The sequence below is a fragment of the Caretta caretta genome, chromosome 18 (genome assembly GCF_965140235.1).
Source record: "Caretta caretta isolate rCarCar2 chromosome 18, rCarCar1.hap1, whole genome shotgun sequence".
NCBI lineage: Eukaryota > Metazoa > Chordata > Testudines > Cheloniidae > Caretta > Caretta caretta.
Window position 1 is genome coordinate 21111070 of NC_134223.1, and position 17880 is coordinate 21128949.

Below are 17880 nucleotides of genomic sequence, written 5' to 3' on the forward strand. Positions count from 1 at the left end.
GAAATCGCTGAACTAACAGGCATGTGCTCAGAGTGAATTCCTGTCCACGCATGATGGCAATAGCGACTATTCCTGTTCCAGAGCCAGCTGGGTGGTCTGATGCTTTGGACAGCTGTTTGGTATCATGGGTCAGATTGTGCTCTCGTTTATATCCATGCACCCCCAGGCAGATTATGCTTCCTGTTTAGGGTTTGAAAACCTATTTCTATCACATCACTCTCCGTGCTGCAACCACGGGAGGATTAAGGCAGGGTTCTTGGATCTTCAAGGCAGGAACTTTGGGAACTGGATCCCCACAGGCAGCAGGAGGCTTGTCACAACCAGGAACGTCTTTGAAGCAAGCACCATTGAAATTGCAGCGTGTCAATGAAAGCAGAATTACCCCGGCAGTCAGAAAGAGTATGGATGGAAAGCAGGATGCTATAATATTTGCACGTCATCCTCGCTTGTATATATACACCACATTCTCCTCTTCCAGAGCAAAATTTTCCCAGCCGTGACATCCATCTTGGAACTACCCCTTGCTATGGGTGATGAGAGACCGAGATGTGCCGAAGTGCATGGACTTTGGGAAGAGTCCAAGGCAGAAACTCACTGGCCTCCCACTTATTAGTAAGCTTCTGTCCAGATGGGTGAGCCTGCAACACCTTACCATTTTTTCAATCATTTCCCCAGATGTAAGGCCCAATCCTTCAGCCCTTTTCTCCATGAATAAACCCTTGTTGTGCAAGTAGGCCCAGTGAGTAAAAACTGTGGGTCTGCACCCTTTGGTAGGGTTCATAGGCAGTAGGGTTGGGGCAGACTGCAGAGGCACATCATACTGGAAATAGAAAAGCAAATTTCCTCTCTTGGACTGCTATGGTTTAATATTTAGAGAATTAACTAGTTTGTTGGATCACCTCAAAGCACAGCTGCATCAATGCCAAGGAAAAGACTGAGGGAGGAACTGCCGTCCACCAACACTCCTCCTGCGAGACACAGCTCGGCACACAGAAGGCTTGAAAAGGGAAGACGCTGAACAGGTGGCACGCCTTGTACACTCATTTTTAAAAAAAAAACAAACAAACCCCTCCCTAGCCAGAGCAACAAGGCAGAAAACCCAAAGGATTTCAGTCAAACATATCCCCAGGTTCTGAGTCCCCATGCGTCGCTGGATTCCAAATGCAAATAAGATGCTGCAAATGAAAAGCCAGCTGCTGAATTACTGGGCCAAAAATGTATCCTTATCAGTTTTGCAGACCAATAGCAGAGGGCGCCTGCCAGCTCCAGAACGGAATGTGCAGTCAGCATAGCAGGGAGATGTCAGTTCTATTGAATCAGTGTTACTGATTTGAATATAATTTGATGTGGAAGGTTAATTAAGAATTTAAACCCCATTTCAGTTACAAGCTGCTTGGGACTTTTTGTTTGCAGAAAGCAGAAAAGAGATCTAACTCTTTCCAAATCGATTTGTTAGCTCTACTTAGCTCAGCTGTGCTGAGTGTTTCCAAGGGCACTAAACAGAGCTGAGAAAGTGGAGCCTCTAGGATGTAGGAGAAAGTTCTCTCATCTTCTCTCCTTCCCCTCCCCACCCCCATCCTACACTGCAGGCTTGCCCTGCTATTGTACCCCAGGCCTAGGCTCTCACATAAATGCTTCCTCCGGAACTCAGTCCTGATCCATGGCATCCCCTGCTATATCAATCCAGAGAGCAGAGATGGACAGTTAGATGGAAACAAACCTAGTTTCTACTTTGAGATCATCCAGGGTTTGAACCAAGACTCATAGAAGTTAACCAGTAGTGCTGATCCTGCCCCCCTCCAGAACATAATTTTACAAGAGGACAATGAGGAGAACCAGCTGCTCTGAAGTCCTTTTTCAGCACACTAAGGAGTTTTTCTAATTAGGTATAATGAATGACTGTTTTAAAATTATGCATTGTTTTACCAGGAGCAAAACTTCTGCTGTCCCAATGAAGTGGCAATAAATCTTCAAAACTCTTTCATTCTCACTATTGACTTTAGGTTAAGGAAGAAGGGAAGTATGGATACCATTCTATAAATCACCAGCAATCTCTCTACCAAGGACCTAATTACTTTGACAATCCCCATCCTTTACACACCATTTATTACTGGAAACTTTGACAGGGGAGAGTAGTGATAGTCTCTCTCTCAGCCTGTATGGAAGCTCTATCAATCTATCTGCAAAGTGAATCAGAAAATGTCAAACTTCCAGAGTGGGAGGGGATAAGGAGAAGCTCAGTAAGGTGGATGGGGGTTTATTGTGCACAATTCTTACCTAAAAGGTTAGATTCTGTGCTAGCTGATTGGTAGCTTTGCTGTGTTTCCAATGCAAATATTAGGTCAACTCAGTTCATACAAAAAACTCCATGAGAATCTCAAAAACTGATCACAACAGTAGGTTGGTAAAAAATGAGTAACAGGGGAGGGATCACTTGATGATTACCTGTTTTGTTCATTCCCTCTGAAGCACCTGGCATTGGCCACTGTCAGAAGACAGGATACTGGGCTAGATGGACCTGGTATGGCCGTTCTTATTTAGCCTCCCCTTCTACATGGCCATACTTACATCTGCTAGGGGTGGGAGGAAAATAAAGGAAATTTCTGGAGAGGAATTTTGAATCCAGTCCCGTTTGCCATTGTAAGCGTAAGACAGAATCAGCCATGTTCCCACACCCCCAGGCTGCAGGCATTTGTTCTGAGGTCCAAAAGGAGATGGAGGCAGATCAGCTGCAAATTTGTGGGTGAAAATAAAACCTGGGGTGATGTCATAGTAGGGGGGTCTACTACAGACCACCAAATCAGGAGGAGGAGGAAAAGGTGGAGGAGTCATTTCTAGAACAAACAGAAATATCTAAAACACAAGACCTGATTGTAATGGGGGATGTTAACAACCCAGACATCTGTTGGAAAATACTACAACAAAACACCAAATGCCCAAGAAGTTCTTGAAATGTGTTGGGGACAGCTTCCTGTTTCAGAAAGTGGAGGAAGCAACCAAGGGGACAGCCATTTCAGAGTTGATTCTGACTAATCGGGAGGAAATGGTGAATCTGAAGGCAGAAGGCAATTTGGATTAAAGTAATCAGGAAATGGTAGATTCTAAGGAAAGGAAGGAGTGAGGGCAGCAGAATAAGGACAATGGACTTAAAAAAAAGCAGACTTTAACAAACTCAGAGAATTGGTTGATAGGATCCCATGGGAAGAAAATCTAAGGGAGGAAGGAGTTCAGGAGAGCTGGCAGTTTCTCAGAGACATAATATTAGAGGCACAACAGCAAACAATCCCAATGCAAAGGAAAGATGGGAAGAATAGGAAGAGGCCAATATGGCTTCACGAGGAGCTCTTTAATGACCTGAAAATCAAAAAGAAATCCTACACAAAGAGGAAACATGGACAAATTGCTAAGGCCATGTTTACATTGCAAACTTGGATCGACACAAGCTACATTGGTAAAAGCTGCCTCAGTTAATATATCACACATGTGCATGCATACTTCGCTCCTGGCCTCGGCACTGCACGTACTCATCAGGAGTGCTTTTGTCAATGCACAATGTGGTGCATGACGGGTAGGTATCCCCATGAGCAAATTGCCATCATCCATTGCACTGTTTGCGAAATTTTGGCAATGCATGGCGCAACAGAAATTAGTTGTGCAGGGGTGACATGGGCAAGTTCCCATCCTTCAGCTTTCTCCATCCCATAATGTCATCCATATTTCCTAGTTTGAGACTTTTTAAAAAATCCCACAAAACTGAGTGGCACTTCTCACTGTCTGCCATCAATGGCAGAAGCCTGGAGCCTACACAGCTCTGCACTATTGTCATGAGGATGAGTACAAAAGAATAGCACAAGCATGCAGAGACAGAAGTCAGAAAGACTAAGACACAAAATGAATTACATCTAGCAAGGAGTAATCATCTTAATCTGCAGCAAGGGAGATTTAAATTAGATAATAGGAAAAACTTCCTAACTATAAGGCTATGTTAACATGGTGTGTGGCCCTCCCTCACTGTCAACTTCCAAGGGAGGCCACACCTCTTGTCTTACACCCCTGGAATAACAGTCTTAGACAAGGGGGGAGTTAGCAGTCTCAGGGCTCAATCCCACCCAACACAGTCCAGGGGGCTCACACAGTGGGGAGCACCCAACACAGTCTAGGATCCTAGCTCAGCAGATGATAGACTCCCACAGGCCTCCTGGCTGAAGTTGGGGTGGCTGCCAGCCCAGGGATGAGGTGCCGGGGTAGGAGGACACAGGCCCACCCAACTCCACTGCATTCCAGCCCAGGGCCCTAACAGCAGAAGAGTGATCTGCCACTGGGTTAGCAGGGTCCCATCACAACACACTGAACCAGACTCAGGCAGCAACCCAGCCAGACCAATCTGCTGTCCCTGGATCTCTGGATTGTCCTGTCTCCCCTAGCTACCCTGCAAGCGGTAATCCCAGCCACTCCTCAGCATCGGGCGTGTTTGGTAGCTCAGGCACTTCAGACAAGTCCTCACCAGGGTGGAAGCATCTGCCGCCCTCAGTGGCTCCCCCCGCCCCCAACTGAGTTACAGGACCCGCCTTTTATACTTCCTGTCCCAGCCCTCTGCGTGGCTTTCCTGGTTCCGCCCACCAGGGGGTGTCTGGTCCTCCGTCGCTGTCAATCTCCAAAGGAAGCCACGCCTCTCTGCTGCAGGGTAGTTAAGCACTGGAATAGACTTCCAAGGGAGCTTGTGAAATCCCCATCATTAGAGGGTTTTAAGAGCAGGTTGGATAAACACCTGTCAGGGCTGGTCTAGGTGTACTTGGGCCTGCCTCAGTGCAGGAGAACGGACTAGATTACTTCTCAAGGTCCCTTCCAGCCTCACAGATCTGTGATTCCATGACTGGGTAACAGTAAGGACAAAAAGCTCACCTAGTTCTTCTGCTCATGTAGAGAGACCCATGTGACCCAGGTGCCCATGTGACAGACCACCTCCTGCAACTCTGTAGATAGTGTGATGTATAGGGCTGATGGCTACTGGGCAGTGCAGATGAATCCCAAGAGAGAGGAGAGAGGGCTGGAGATGGTGAGGGCAGCAGAGGAAAAATATTGAGACGTATTTAACTGAGCTGAACTATCTCCACAGAAGTCTTTGTTACACATATGAAAGGATTTTCAATACATACCAGTATCTACACCCAATTGGTGGGGATGGACAGAGATCTCCAGTTGTCTTCAGGAGCACCATACATTTACCTGTCTGCAGGGCCTGTTGGAATGGCTTTTTTGCTTTTTTGCTCCAATTTCTCTCATTTCAGAGGGCTTCTGTCATCTAGTCATGCTTCTATCTGAAAGATTAAAAACAAGGGTGGGTGAATTAACTTCTCCCTTATCAGAGGAGACCCAGCTCCTAAAACAAATTGAAAATGACAATAACCGCATGAGTCTGAATCCCTTACATCCATAATTAGGTATGATTTTAGCATTAGAGTATGGCACGTGTAGGTTTAAGAACACGAATATGGTAGGACAACAGCTTATGCATTATTGATAGAAAATGTAAAATCATTTCACCAGCCCAAAGGGTCTCTTATCAGAACTAGCAGAACATGGAATTTTAAAATGAAAATAAATGTCTCTCTGCCTTTGTTTCACTTTCACACTTCATAGTTCAGTGCTTTCTCTTTAAAATTAAGATTTAACAGCAGCTTCAATTTAGAACTTGCCTTATCAGGTAGTTGTGTCTTCTAAGCTCTTTCCAAAAGATAAACAACTGTTTGACAGTACAGGCTACAAATGGTTGGGAGGAAAGGGAGAAATAAGTCTTCTGAATTTGGGCTCACCCCTTGTGTTGATGCTACATGATACCATGCTCAGTGGTTGCAGAGTTTGGATGAACCATTAAACCAAGGTTTCACATGTCTGTCTTGGGCGCCTCTGTGGAAAGATGAAGATTAAAGATCTACAGTGAGAGAGAACCCTGGGGTCCTGACAAACATACTTAATTAAGCATGGGTTGAGTGCCCAACGTTGTGGGTCAGTTACTGGTGCCCTACATGTCTCTGCTTGGTAACTGTACTAGCGAGTCCACAATGTTTTGTTAAGCATGTTGTGATGTCTAGGGCAGAGTTGGCAAAGTGAAATCAAATTTGGTTAAATTCAGATTTAAGTCAGCTTTGATTTAACATGTGGACACATCATTTAGGCAGGCAGCTCCAGCCCTAGTGGAAGAATGCAGGTACTACTGGTTTCTAAAAAGAGCACTAAGAATGTACTGCCTCTAATTGCAGCTCAGGAGTTTCTGTCCCAGGAAGAACATTTGAAATAATGTATCAGGAATGAAATAGCGCATCTCTTAGGTGGAAATCACTTTTAGTCAAAGACAAAGGTCAAAATAAAAGCAATTTCATCTTAGAAACCCAGCTCCAGAATCAGAGAGTGACTATAGAATGGAAGAACAAAGGGAGAGGGGTTCCTGATTGAGGTGTATGTCAATAGCAGATCTGCGTGCAAACTCCACACATCAAGATGGAAAGACATTCCATACACTATAATGAGATCTCTTCATGGTGTATTAGATTCACAGTTTAGAAATTTCTTTATGACAGTGCCAACATCAACTAGATTACCTCAGGAACTAGAGATGATACACAGAGCCAGCCCGGTGGTCCTTAATTAACACACACCTTAATCCAGCTGCCAAAATGATGTTTAAGATCTTAAAATCTCCCACCATCATACTCCCACTCCTTCGCAGCTAGAGAAGTTATATGGGCTTATTGGTGTCTGCTGATGTTCGTGAGACAGTGTGAGTAATGGTTCCACAATGTAACCCATAGAAAATGGATGAAAGTCATAACAGGGGCACATTATAATTAAAACCACCCTCAACCAAAATAAACCAAATTACAATACATTGTAATGCCATTACAATAATGTCTTGTGAAAGAGAAGCTAGGCCTTAGAGGAAGGAATACATTGCATTCATTATTGTCCTCCACCCTAGCAAATTGATGGATGACAAATACGTGCTGGACAATTCATTTCCAATTATCCTCCTGAATTAAATGGAAATAACCAACCTCACAGAAGGAAAAGAAGGAGAAAGGACTGAAGGCATGTTCATTACTTACCAAAATATAATTTGACAGCAAACTGCATTGAATCAAGGAAAAACTAGTAGAGAAAACAAACAAAACACCACAAAACACTACACAGTCTCTCTTGATCACTGAAGGTTGGACTCTGCAAGGTGTAGGTGTCAAGGTAAAGGGGCTACAGCCTGTGAAGAGTTAGCAGGTCACATGGCTGCTCAGGCCAGAGAATAAAAAGGGCAAGCTGGATCTCTGGGACTAGGTGTGTCTTTTCCTTTCCTGGCTGGCTGGAGTGGGGGAAGGTTTTTAGGGAGGATTTCTCAGTTGATTTTCTTTTGTTTTGTGGACGATAAAAACAAATTCTGAGGAAAGGGCCTTAAAAGGACTGATGCCAAGAGCTTTCTTCCCCTCCCCTAGCTGATGAAACTGCCTATCAGCTCCCAGTGTGGACCCCCTGGTCCTGGTCCAGCACTGCCTTTAAGCCTGTTCTGAGTTTTACAATGCAAGGGGAGGGAGGGAGGAAGGATTTCAGTGAGCAGGGCAGTGGTGATGTGAGCAGAGCAAGAAGACAAACGATTCTCTTCTGAGGGTCGTTAGCAAAGGGAAGCTAAAGCATGTACCATTGTGCATGATACTGGGATGTGCTTCTCTGCCAGCAGCAGCCTTAGTGCTGCGGCAAAGGGAGACCTCAGCGCATGAATGAGCTTTAACCACCGTTCTCCTTTAAAGTTAATCATCATCCATCAACAGGCTGGACTCAGCCAAAATATCCTAATTCGCAGCCACACAGGATAAACAAATGGGGAAATTCCCATCTGTGCCAGAACGCGAGCTGTAAACAGTGAAACCCTGAGGTTCTGAGGCTGCCTCTGACATCCAGCCATGTCCATTTGCGGGCGGGGAGGCACAGCCAGGTGGCCGGGAGAGAAGTTATGCTCCAAAAGAGTTGAACGGGAAGGGGCATTTTAGCTAATTTTCCTCCCAATGGAAATTAATATTTGCTTCCACAGGCAGAATAGCTTGTTTGCTTTAGACAATCTGAATGCGCGTGTTTTAGTGACAGTGGGGGAATAAAGGACTCAGAGCCGGAATTCACAGGAGTGCTGTTTTAGAAACTCCAAATTGTGTTGTGTGCAATCAGCAGTGCTCGCTGTCACAACAGAGGGAGCTTGGAAGGGGGAGGCTGATGTGACTATTAGACCAAATTGTTGCTGCCGGGGAACATTTGAACATCAAGAGTTTGTCACTCTCCTCTCCCACTGCATGGCCTTTGCCACCTCAGATTCACCCAAGAAAGTAAGACGGGAAAGTGGCCCAGAATCAGAGGGTGAAGCTCTGAGGAGGGCAGTGTGAAAAAGCTCTGAGGAGGGCAGCAATCACCTTTCGCTTCTGGACGTCCCAGTTCAAATCCTATCCCAGGACACCAATGAAAAATGAGGGTGATGGGCCTCGGCCTATTGCCCATTTGCACTCATCAAACTGCTGCAAATTCAGCTCAGAAGGGGATGTGATTGCGCGCAGGAAGTACCTCAGGGGCGGTAAACGCCCGGCAGGGAGAAAAGCTATTTAAGCTACAAGACAATGTTAGCACAAGAATAAAATGATTTGGCACTGGAGACAAAAGTAATCCAAGCTAACTTTGTAATTCGGTTTCAGCAGAGTGAAACTTAGCTTACAATTTCAAAATCTGACTTCTCTCCAGACACACTGGCTTGCTGGAAGTGCAACTATTAGCGACTGTGAGCATCGTGCTTAGGCCGACCATGCAGACCTTAAAATGGTCATCATTGCACCTTGACATCGTAGCCCTAGACGGGGATGCAGACATTTTAAAGGGAAAACCGTACTGGCTGGGCCTTTGGGGTTTTTTCAAGTTTTACTTACCTCTGCCTCTCCCTCCAGCCTTCCTAGCTTGGCTGCCTCATGTTCCAGCAAAACGAAGTGCACTGGCCAGGTATAAACGTACTTTGGGAATCATGGGTGGCCCGTCTCATAGGTGGCGGGAGACTATGCCTCCCCATACAGCCCGTCGTGGCCCTGCCCACGCTCTGTCTGGAAGGCCCCCGCCTGCTTGTCCTTTCTCCTTGGCCCCAGCCCAGGCAAGCTGCTCACTCATCTTCAGCAAAGTGAGCTGGGGCTGGGGCTAAGGATAGGGCTAGAGTGACTGCAACTAGCCTGCGGCCAGGACTTGAGGTGGCTGGGACTGCCCAGCATTGGGGGGCCCCCAGGCACTGGGGCCAGGCCATGTGGTGCTTGGGGGGCGGGGGCAGACTTCTGGCACTGGCGTTGCCCACCCTATGCTTGGGGATGCTGGGGACGGGGACCGCACACTGCCTACCTGGCGCTCGGGGAGCTGGGGGACTGGCAGCTGCGGGGTGGGTCTCTGGGCTCCGCCGGGGTGGTGCCTCAGGTGGGGCTAGCCTGCCACCCATGCTGGGAATTGAAGAAAGTTTCTAGCCATCAGAGGGGGGAGGCTCTGGAACAGCCTCCCAATGGGAGTAGGGCAGGGATGAGGGGAGGCAAATAACCTAACTGACATGAAGATGGGGCTGGATACATTTATGAACAGGATTACCGGAGACAGCTGCCTGCGATAGCAGGGGACAGGAGTTGATGACCCAGGAGGTCTCCCACTTCCTGCAGCTAGTTAAAGACCTAAAGATGTGGGCACAGGGGCATGGAATCTGCCTTATGAGATTAGGCTGAAGTTCAGCATCCTGTCTCCAGCAATGGCCTAACACTCGGGGTAAGCGATAAGGCCCATAATGCATGTAGCCATTTGTGGTATGCTGTTCTCAGGAAAGAAGCCCTAGCCCCCTGACGTGATCAGCTTCTTTTCTCAAGCATGAATTTCTGAAAGCATCTTTCCTTCCCTGCCAATCCTATTTAATTTCACTCTCCTTGATATTTTTTAACTATATTAAGTTTTTTGGGAATTCATTTTTCCTCCACCAACACCATACAACATAAAGGCATATGGTATTTAATTACCCTTCCCTCAGCCTGCAGAGCTACAAATGGTATGAGAATGGGAACGGGATGGTTGCATGAAATTCACTGTGCTTGTTTTGTTCTATAGAAATGTCCAGGGCTGCTGCGTGACTTAAAGCCAACCTGATCCTGATTGGAAATGTCGGGAGGAACTGGAGGAGAGACAGGGTAAGGTCTTGCTGTAGCATTTTGGAGAAGTTGCATTTCTGAAGTAGAAGTGTTCTCTACTTGGCCATATGAAGGCCAAGACTATAACAGGGTTAAAAAAAGATCTAGATAAGTTCCTGGAGGACAGGTCCATCAATGGCTATTAGCCAGGAAGGGCAGGGATGGTGTCCCTACCCTCTGTTTGCCAGAAGCTGGGAATGGTTGACAGGGGACAGATCACTTGATGATGACCTGTTCTGTTCATTCCCTCTGGGGCACCTGGCATTGGCCGCTGTCGGAAGACAGCATACTGGGCTAGATGGACCTTTGGTCTGACCCAGCCTGGCCGTTCTTATGTTCTCCAGCTGGTCAGTGTACTCATATTAACGTGGCTCACTGGTACAATGGACGTCCCTCGAGTGTCAGTGGAATGGATGCACTGTACGAAGAGACTCTCTTCCAGCCATGCTGATGGCTACTGTGCAGTTGTGACTGCCTGTCAGTGGCTGTGGGCCCGCACTGCCCATATGAGAGAGCAATCAGCATGCTGGAACTTAAAACAAAGAACAAGCCCAGTTCAAGGAGTCTTTGAAAGAACTAGACAGGTCAACGGAAAAAGGCCAGGGACTGCTGAAGTAAGTGTTTGGACAAAGGAACAAACATGAATCAATCTGTATGCTGGAATCCAGCACAGTAATCTCCTCAGCATGTAAGCAGTAAGAAGATTAGGAGAGGGCAGTGAAGCTGTGCTCCATTCTCTCTCTCTCTCAGTACCATGGGGAGGCAGCACACAAGAGAGATAACTGAGCCAGACATCTAAGCCAAATGCACCTCTCTTAGGGTGACCAGATGCCCCAATTTTATAGGGACAGTCCCTATATTTGAGGCTTTTTCTTATATAGAAACCTATTGCCCCCCACCCCCGTCCCGATTTTTCACACTTGCTGTCTGGTCACCCTAACCTCTCTCCAGAGTGGGACGTGAATTATTTTTACCATCTCTTTTGATGGAGCAGAGGTTCCTATTAATGAACTGTGGGTCAGACGCTGCATCCAGTTTACGGGCTAGAGAAGGAAAGGAAGAGGGACAATAAAGATGGCTTCTCCTTACCACCAATCTGTGCCAAAAACCATCCACACGTCGTAGTCAGAGCCAGCAGGGGTGCGGGTGCTAGAGTGCTATGTGCACAGGGATGAAGTGCTCAGCAGCTCCTTCTCTACAGACTGCAAGCCTTGGTCATGTGCGCTAATGCAGAAACAAAATCCACTGTCTAGTAAAAGGACTTATCTCCTCTTTTCAAGCCTGCATCTTAAAGGCTCTGAGATAGCATGGTGATAGGTGCATTTGGAGCATTGGAATAGAATCAGAATAGAAAGAATAGAACAGAGAGTGAAAGAGGGATAAACATTTGGGCATAATAGATTAGGTGGAAGAGTGGCGTGCAAACACCAGTACGTCACATCACATTTCAGAATGCAGTCCCAGTTTTGCCTTGCCAGCATTTGACTGGGAAATGGCAGGTTCTGAGGAGCTTTTGATTCCTATCCAAGGTTTGCAACTGCAATTCCCTTGTGGATCTCATAATGTGAGCGGCTGGGAACTAGCTCTTTATATTTATTTATAAACATAGTTTAAACTCTGTTGCCTTCACCAACCATCATAACATGCAGGGAGGTTGTGCTGTGCCATGGTACGTACCCAGGGTTGTATACAATGATCTCCTGTATGCACAGGGAGTTGAGTCTGTATGGTCTTTTCTGTCCTTGTCCTTACTTCTGAGACTGCTACCCAAAAGGCTGGTCGTCATAGGGGTTTTAGTCATCTGGGTACCTGGGAGCTTTTGTTCTTTGCAGTTAAAAGTTTCCTCCAGATCTGTTTTCCCAAGAGAGAAATAAAATGGAATTGCTGAAATGTCCCTCCAAAATCCTACCCATCTTGTTCAGATTGATTTGAAACTCAAACCAAAATAGAGAGGCAACCCACCTCTGCAAACACGTCATTGCTGAGAGTTTCACTTTTCCTCCCATCAAGGTCACTCTGGCATTAGGCACAGAGTATTAAGTGGAGAGCTTGAAATTCCCTTCACTGGATGACTCTAAAGCACAGTTTCTTCATGTGATATTGAATTCCCCGTTAAAGGCTTAAGCAGGATCAGGAATTCTGATATGTCTGTTATGTCCATTCCCTACCTGCGAACCTCTGAAGTGCCAGAGAACAGGAAATATATGTGTGGTGCTTTATACTGAATTCACACAGTTTGAGGGGGCTGCAGATGTCTTGTCTCCATGCTAACTTATTACTCCTAGGTCTGATTTTCCAGAGAGCTTCGCTCCCATGCAGATGTCTCTGTGAAGTGGGCAGATTTTTAAAAGAGCTCAGCAGCCAGCAGCTCCCTTAAAAATCTGGCCTCACTTGTGGGTACAGATCCCTCTTGGAAATCTATCCCAGTGTGTCAAGTGCCCAAAGCACAGGTGGTTTTTCTCTGCCATGAAGTGCTGGCTGTGTAGATAAAGGTCTCTTCACACTTGACAGGGGCTGAGTGCGCATTTGGCCTATGTTAGCTCTTTTGGCACTGGTTAATACATTTTGGGACCCACAATGCTGACTGTGTATCAGAATAGCTTTTCTTTTATTCAGGAGAAGGTTCTCCTTCGGTGAGCAAGCTTAGTTTTGGATGATTTATTATTTCACTCCTTCTTGATAGTACATGAGCCTCGGATTTACTTTCTTATCAAGTATAGTTGGGCCTTTTGAGACCAATTTCAAATGATTCATTCACACAAAGCACCAAGTGCTCTCTGTGCTTCTCTCACATTCCTGCTGCATATAACTAAGCTCCTTCAGAATTATTGAAACAGTGTCCTCTCAATGCAAGTTGCTGTTGGGTTGTACCAGAGGCTTGATAATTAGGAGTAAATACCTCTTACTCTTCGTTCTCAGTCACACCTTGTGAAACAGGTGGTGTAGCCTAGTGGGTGCAGTGCTGGACTGGGATTCGGGAGCTCTGGGCTCTCTGCCACTGATATGCTGGGTAAGCTTGGTCAAGTAATTTTGCCTCTCTGTGCCTCAGTTTCCCCATCTGTAAAATGGGGGTAATTATACTGACCTTCTTTGTAAAGTGCTTTGAGCTCCATGGATGCAAAATGCATTATAAGAGCTAAGTATTATTGTATATTATTATTAAATAGGATTTACTTCAGCAGCTATTCCTGAGTGAGAAATCGCATAGAAAACATTGTCTAAAACCATGGTTCTCAACCTTTTTTCATTTGCGGACCCCTAAACATTTTCACATGGAGGTGTGGACCCCTTTGGAAGTCTTAGACGTAGTCTGCGGACCCCCAGGGATCTGCAGACCCAAGGCTGAAAACCATTGTCCTAAGGAAATGACAACCTTCCATGGACCCCTTAGACATAGTCTGTGGTCCCCCAGGGATCTGTGGACCACAGGTTGAGAGCTACTGATCTAAAAGATGCAGTCTTTCTCGAATGCAGTAATAAACTTGCCTTAGGGTAGTTCTCTTCATCTAACTCAGTGTCTGGAAGTGGGGCCCCATTGTTACACACTTACAGCCTGTTCGGGCTTCTATCTCAGTCCAGAGAAGCAGGAGCAGTCCTTGCAATCAGTAAATAGGAGCCATGTCAGACAGCTGGTGGCCTGGCTGCACACTAATTAGTGCAGTCTCCTCCTCAGTGGCTGGACTTGCAGTAAGTTTAGCTTGAAAACAGCAGAGACACAGACTGGGACCTGGTGGTTCATAGACAGCAGCTCTGTGCACTAAGCCTCTGTCCGGGAGCCAGTCAGAGCTGCTGTGGTTTTGTCACATCCGGACACGATGACCCTGTTTATAAACACACATGCATTTTGCCTCACACGCTCTACAACTGTTCGGTCTTTGTTGTGGTAACCATGCTAGATGAGAGTCACATCTCTGTCATGGGGCAAACCTGAAATTGTGTGCTCCTGACACCGGGATCGTGAAACACAGCAGCTCGAGAGCTTTGGAGTCCTCACTTCCTTCCTATTCCTCTAACCTCTTGATTCTACTGTATTTACTAACTCTCTTTAGAGGAGGATATTCGTTGAAAGTAACTTGGATCTAGTATGTTGGGGTTTTTTTTTCATGGTGGCATGTTTTTATTTGCTGTATTTGGGATGTAAATAGAACAGGGGATGGGTCCAATTGGTCAGTGGTTCCTAGTGACCCTTGTAATAAAATGTACTCTCTTCCCAGCTAAGTACACAGCTGACAGGCACAACAAGCCTATGCTGAATTTAGCACACAGCAATGACCCAGGCCATCCTAGGCATGGCACTTTGAAAGTCTGAATTTCATCAGGAAGGTTCAAGTGCAGTCACTTGTTTGTTTAACTGAAAGATATTGGTTTGTAATTACATTTAATGCAATTTATATTTAGTGAGTGCCAAAGGGAGAAGTGGTGGCTGTTGGGCTTGTGAATCTTTTTAATCACAGATAGCTCATCTGGAAGCATAGGCATCCATGGACTATAAATCCAACCTGGGCAGAGCAGAGTTTGCTAGCCTACCTGGACATTTCTGAAGTATATGGTATTGATATGCCTTGCTGATTGCTGATAGACAGATATAAACTATGAAGGCCTTGTCTCAGGATCCATTTTGTGATGGTACCAAATAATGTAGGGATGGGTGAACTCAAAGAGACGGAGTCAGATTTATTATTATTAATTGAGACTGGTACCCCATTGTGCTAGGTGCTGTATATATACACATAGTAGAAGCAGTTCCTGCCCCGAGGAGCATACAAGCTAAGTACTCGATGGGGTTGAGTTCAAAGCTCACTAAGTTCAATGAATCCTGAATTGGATTGTAATTATTTTTGTTCAAAATAAACATCAACATCTGACAGCAATAGCAACTACCATTGCCTTGTACAGGCTTTGTGGCAGCAAGGCATCAGAGAGCAAAAAATGAACAGCATTATGCCATGTAACTAGTTTCCTGATGCAAATATTTCCCATCATGCTTCTCTGAATTCAAATAAAGTAAATTGATATAAAAATACTTCATTGCATTTTTGACATTTTCATATCAAAACATAATTATATATCATTATTCAAATATTTCTAAAAAACCTTAACAAATTCTTGCTACATTAATTGCCTCTATTAATTATGTGTTCATTTATAAATAGCGATAGGATTAATATTTAACAGTATTTTTAGACAATTTATAAAGTCTATTAAAATGTTGCACATAAAAATATTACCTTATAAGTTGGAGGGTACTTTTGTTTTTATCAGTTTTAATCCTTCCTGCAGTTCTCCCATGGGAGGATATTTTTATGTTTTTAAAAAAATCATAATTTCTCATGAGATGTGCAAAGGGAATTCAGTTAATTGGAACTTAACAAATCACATGTGCGCTTTAAGGTATTTAAGTGTGCAAATCCTTCTCAGCATTACCGGTGATAGATATGCTGCTACTTCCAGTATCAGCTCCGGGGAAATGCTACATAAAGGGAGTTTTTCGCTTGGAATTCTTATAAACTAGACCTAAAGAATCACTCATGTTAAAGGGTGACATTCACCTCAAGGCCTGGGAACCAACCATTTAAGTCCTCAAAATAAGTAGGAGCCTTTGCTTGCCCTCTGGACAGAGTTGAGTTTCACCCAAAATGAGCCAATTAAACCTACATCACAGGAACATATTTACAAGTTCTTGAACATCTGATCAGTCACGATTGTTGTAGGAGTGGGGTTGGGGCTGAAGTTCATCTGCAAAGCTCAGAGGATCCTGAGCCCACGAGGCATGAAGTTTTTGGTGTGATGTAAGGGTCAAACAGTTGCAATGCTCCCTTGTAAAGCCTACGCTCTAGGGTGATGCTCATGTGGCCAGGGAGAGCCAGGTGGAATGAGAAAGCAACAGTGTTCTGCCACTATTCATGATTTGGGGATGGCCACCAGGAATGCAGGACGCATCTTGGCTGGCTGCGAATCCTCTCCTTGACACTTGTGCTGTGCAGAATGAGGACCAGAGTATGAGTGTGGAGAAATGATAGCATCATGGGCTTTAGTCTGCAAACACTAAGCTTGCAAGGCCAGGAATGTCCTAAGATCACTTCAGTCCCCAGCTTCTGAGATATGACACCATGTGGTTTGAATGGGTTTGTACCCTGGGCTTAGAAATTTATTCATCCCTTGATTTTTCACCTTCTTCTGAAGTATTGATTACAGGTAGAGGTAGGATATTGGCATAGGTGGATCATTATTCTCTCCTGCTCCTAGTATGGCAGGAGCTGGGATCCTAAACTAAGTGGGCCATTGATCTGCCCTGACATGTGAAGCCTGGACATAGTGATTATGACTCACCCAAAATGAAGGCATATTGGAGTCTTCCATCAGAGTGCAAAGAAAACATTTTGCTTCATAAACAAATTACACCCAGACTGTAATGAAGGGTAAAGAAATAGCAGCTAATTTAGACTGTGAATGAAGTGCTAGACAGTGTAATATGGATCATGCCATTTGAAGTCAACTTAGAAAATGGAAGTAATAACAAGAAAATAGTCTCGGTAGCACGACACCAGGAGAGAGTCAGAGACCAAAAGGCTGCAGAGATTCCTAATGCCTGGTGAGTCTGGAACATGCTATTCATTTTCAGCAAAAAAAAAAAAAACCCAAAAAACTATAGGCAGGAAGGAAATAAATAAAAGACACAGAGAAAATTTAAAAAGAGTATAGATTTATGAATACAAATTATGAACGCAACAATGTACATGCTGCCCCATATTCCTCATGCCAACAACATATATCCCAGCCTTTTAGAGATCTACCCACACGGCTTAAATACGTGGAGAAAATCAGATGAATTGTTTCTTTAAGAAAGAGAGCACGCAGGAGGGAGCATTGCCAGTCGCACTCAGGTATGAATTCCGATTTTATTGTGAGGGGGGAAGAATTGGATCCAGAAACACCAGCCGGAACAGTCCTTGGTATGTCCACAGAATGTTCGATGGTGGGGCTGGTAAATCTTTTCAGGATTTTCTATTCCAAACTCCTGGCCATGGAACAGGATTTACCTGTGCACTTGGGACCTAGGCAAGGCCCTCGGCAACACTGCAGACCTGCAGGAGTGTTGCTTGATGGACAGAGTAACTGCACCCCTGAAGAGTATGAAAACTCCAGCCCAGCCCAATGTGCAATGCAGTGACGGTGGCAGGTCATGCAGCGGGGCCAAATGATCTTAGTTACTTATAACTAGTTTCCTTAATACTTTGCACAGGGGGCACAGAGGGGCTGTAGCTGCTGTTTTAACTCAGAGGCTGGAGTAGTTCTTAGAGGGGTGGCATCACTGAAGCCCCTTCCTCTGGCTCCCAGCTCTGCGGAGAATGGATTTGATCTTTTTCCCCTGGTTTGTTTCACCCTTATAAAACCAACCGGCTCTGATTTTCCACAGGTGATGGGAATGTTGTCTTCAGAGCAGGCCATTAGCGGGTCCTCTCAGGTGTAGCCATGTGGCACTTTTCCTTGCGGAGAAAAAAACACATTTCCTTGAAACAAACAAACAAACAAAGGAATCCCTGCTGCTTCTCCTGACCAAGATCACAGTGAAGGGTGAGTAAGACAGGATGAAAGAATGTGGTGGAAGCAGAACGAGTTAGCCAGCGAATGGGCTTAGGCATGTCAAGGGTCCCAT

General features: G+C 45.3%; 1 long non-coding RNA gene across 2 annotated transcripts in view; it reads right to left on the reverse strand.

Annotated features, from left to right (window-relative positions):
• Positions 1-16976: 16976 nt before the first annotated feature.
• The window catches only part of LOC125624382 (uncharacterized), a 29562-nt gene continuing 28658 nt past the window's right edge, over positions 16977-17880 (reverse strand). For both annotated transcript variants that reach the window (XR_007353297.2, XR_012665417.1), the window contains exon 3: positions 16977-17710. This is a non-coding gene — a long non-coding RNA (uncharacterized LOC125624382). The remainder of the gene's footprint in view (positions 17711-17880) is intronic.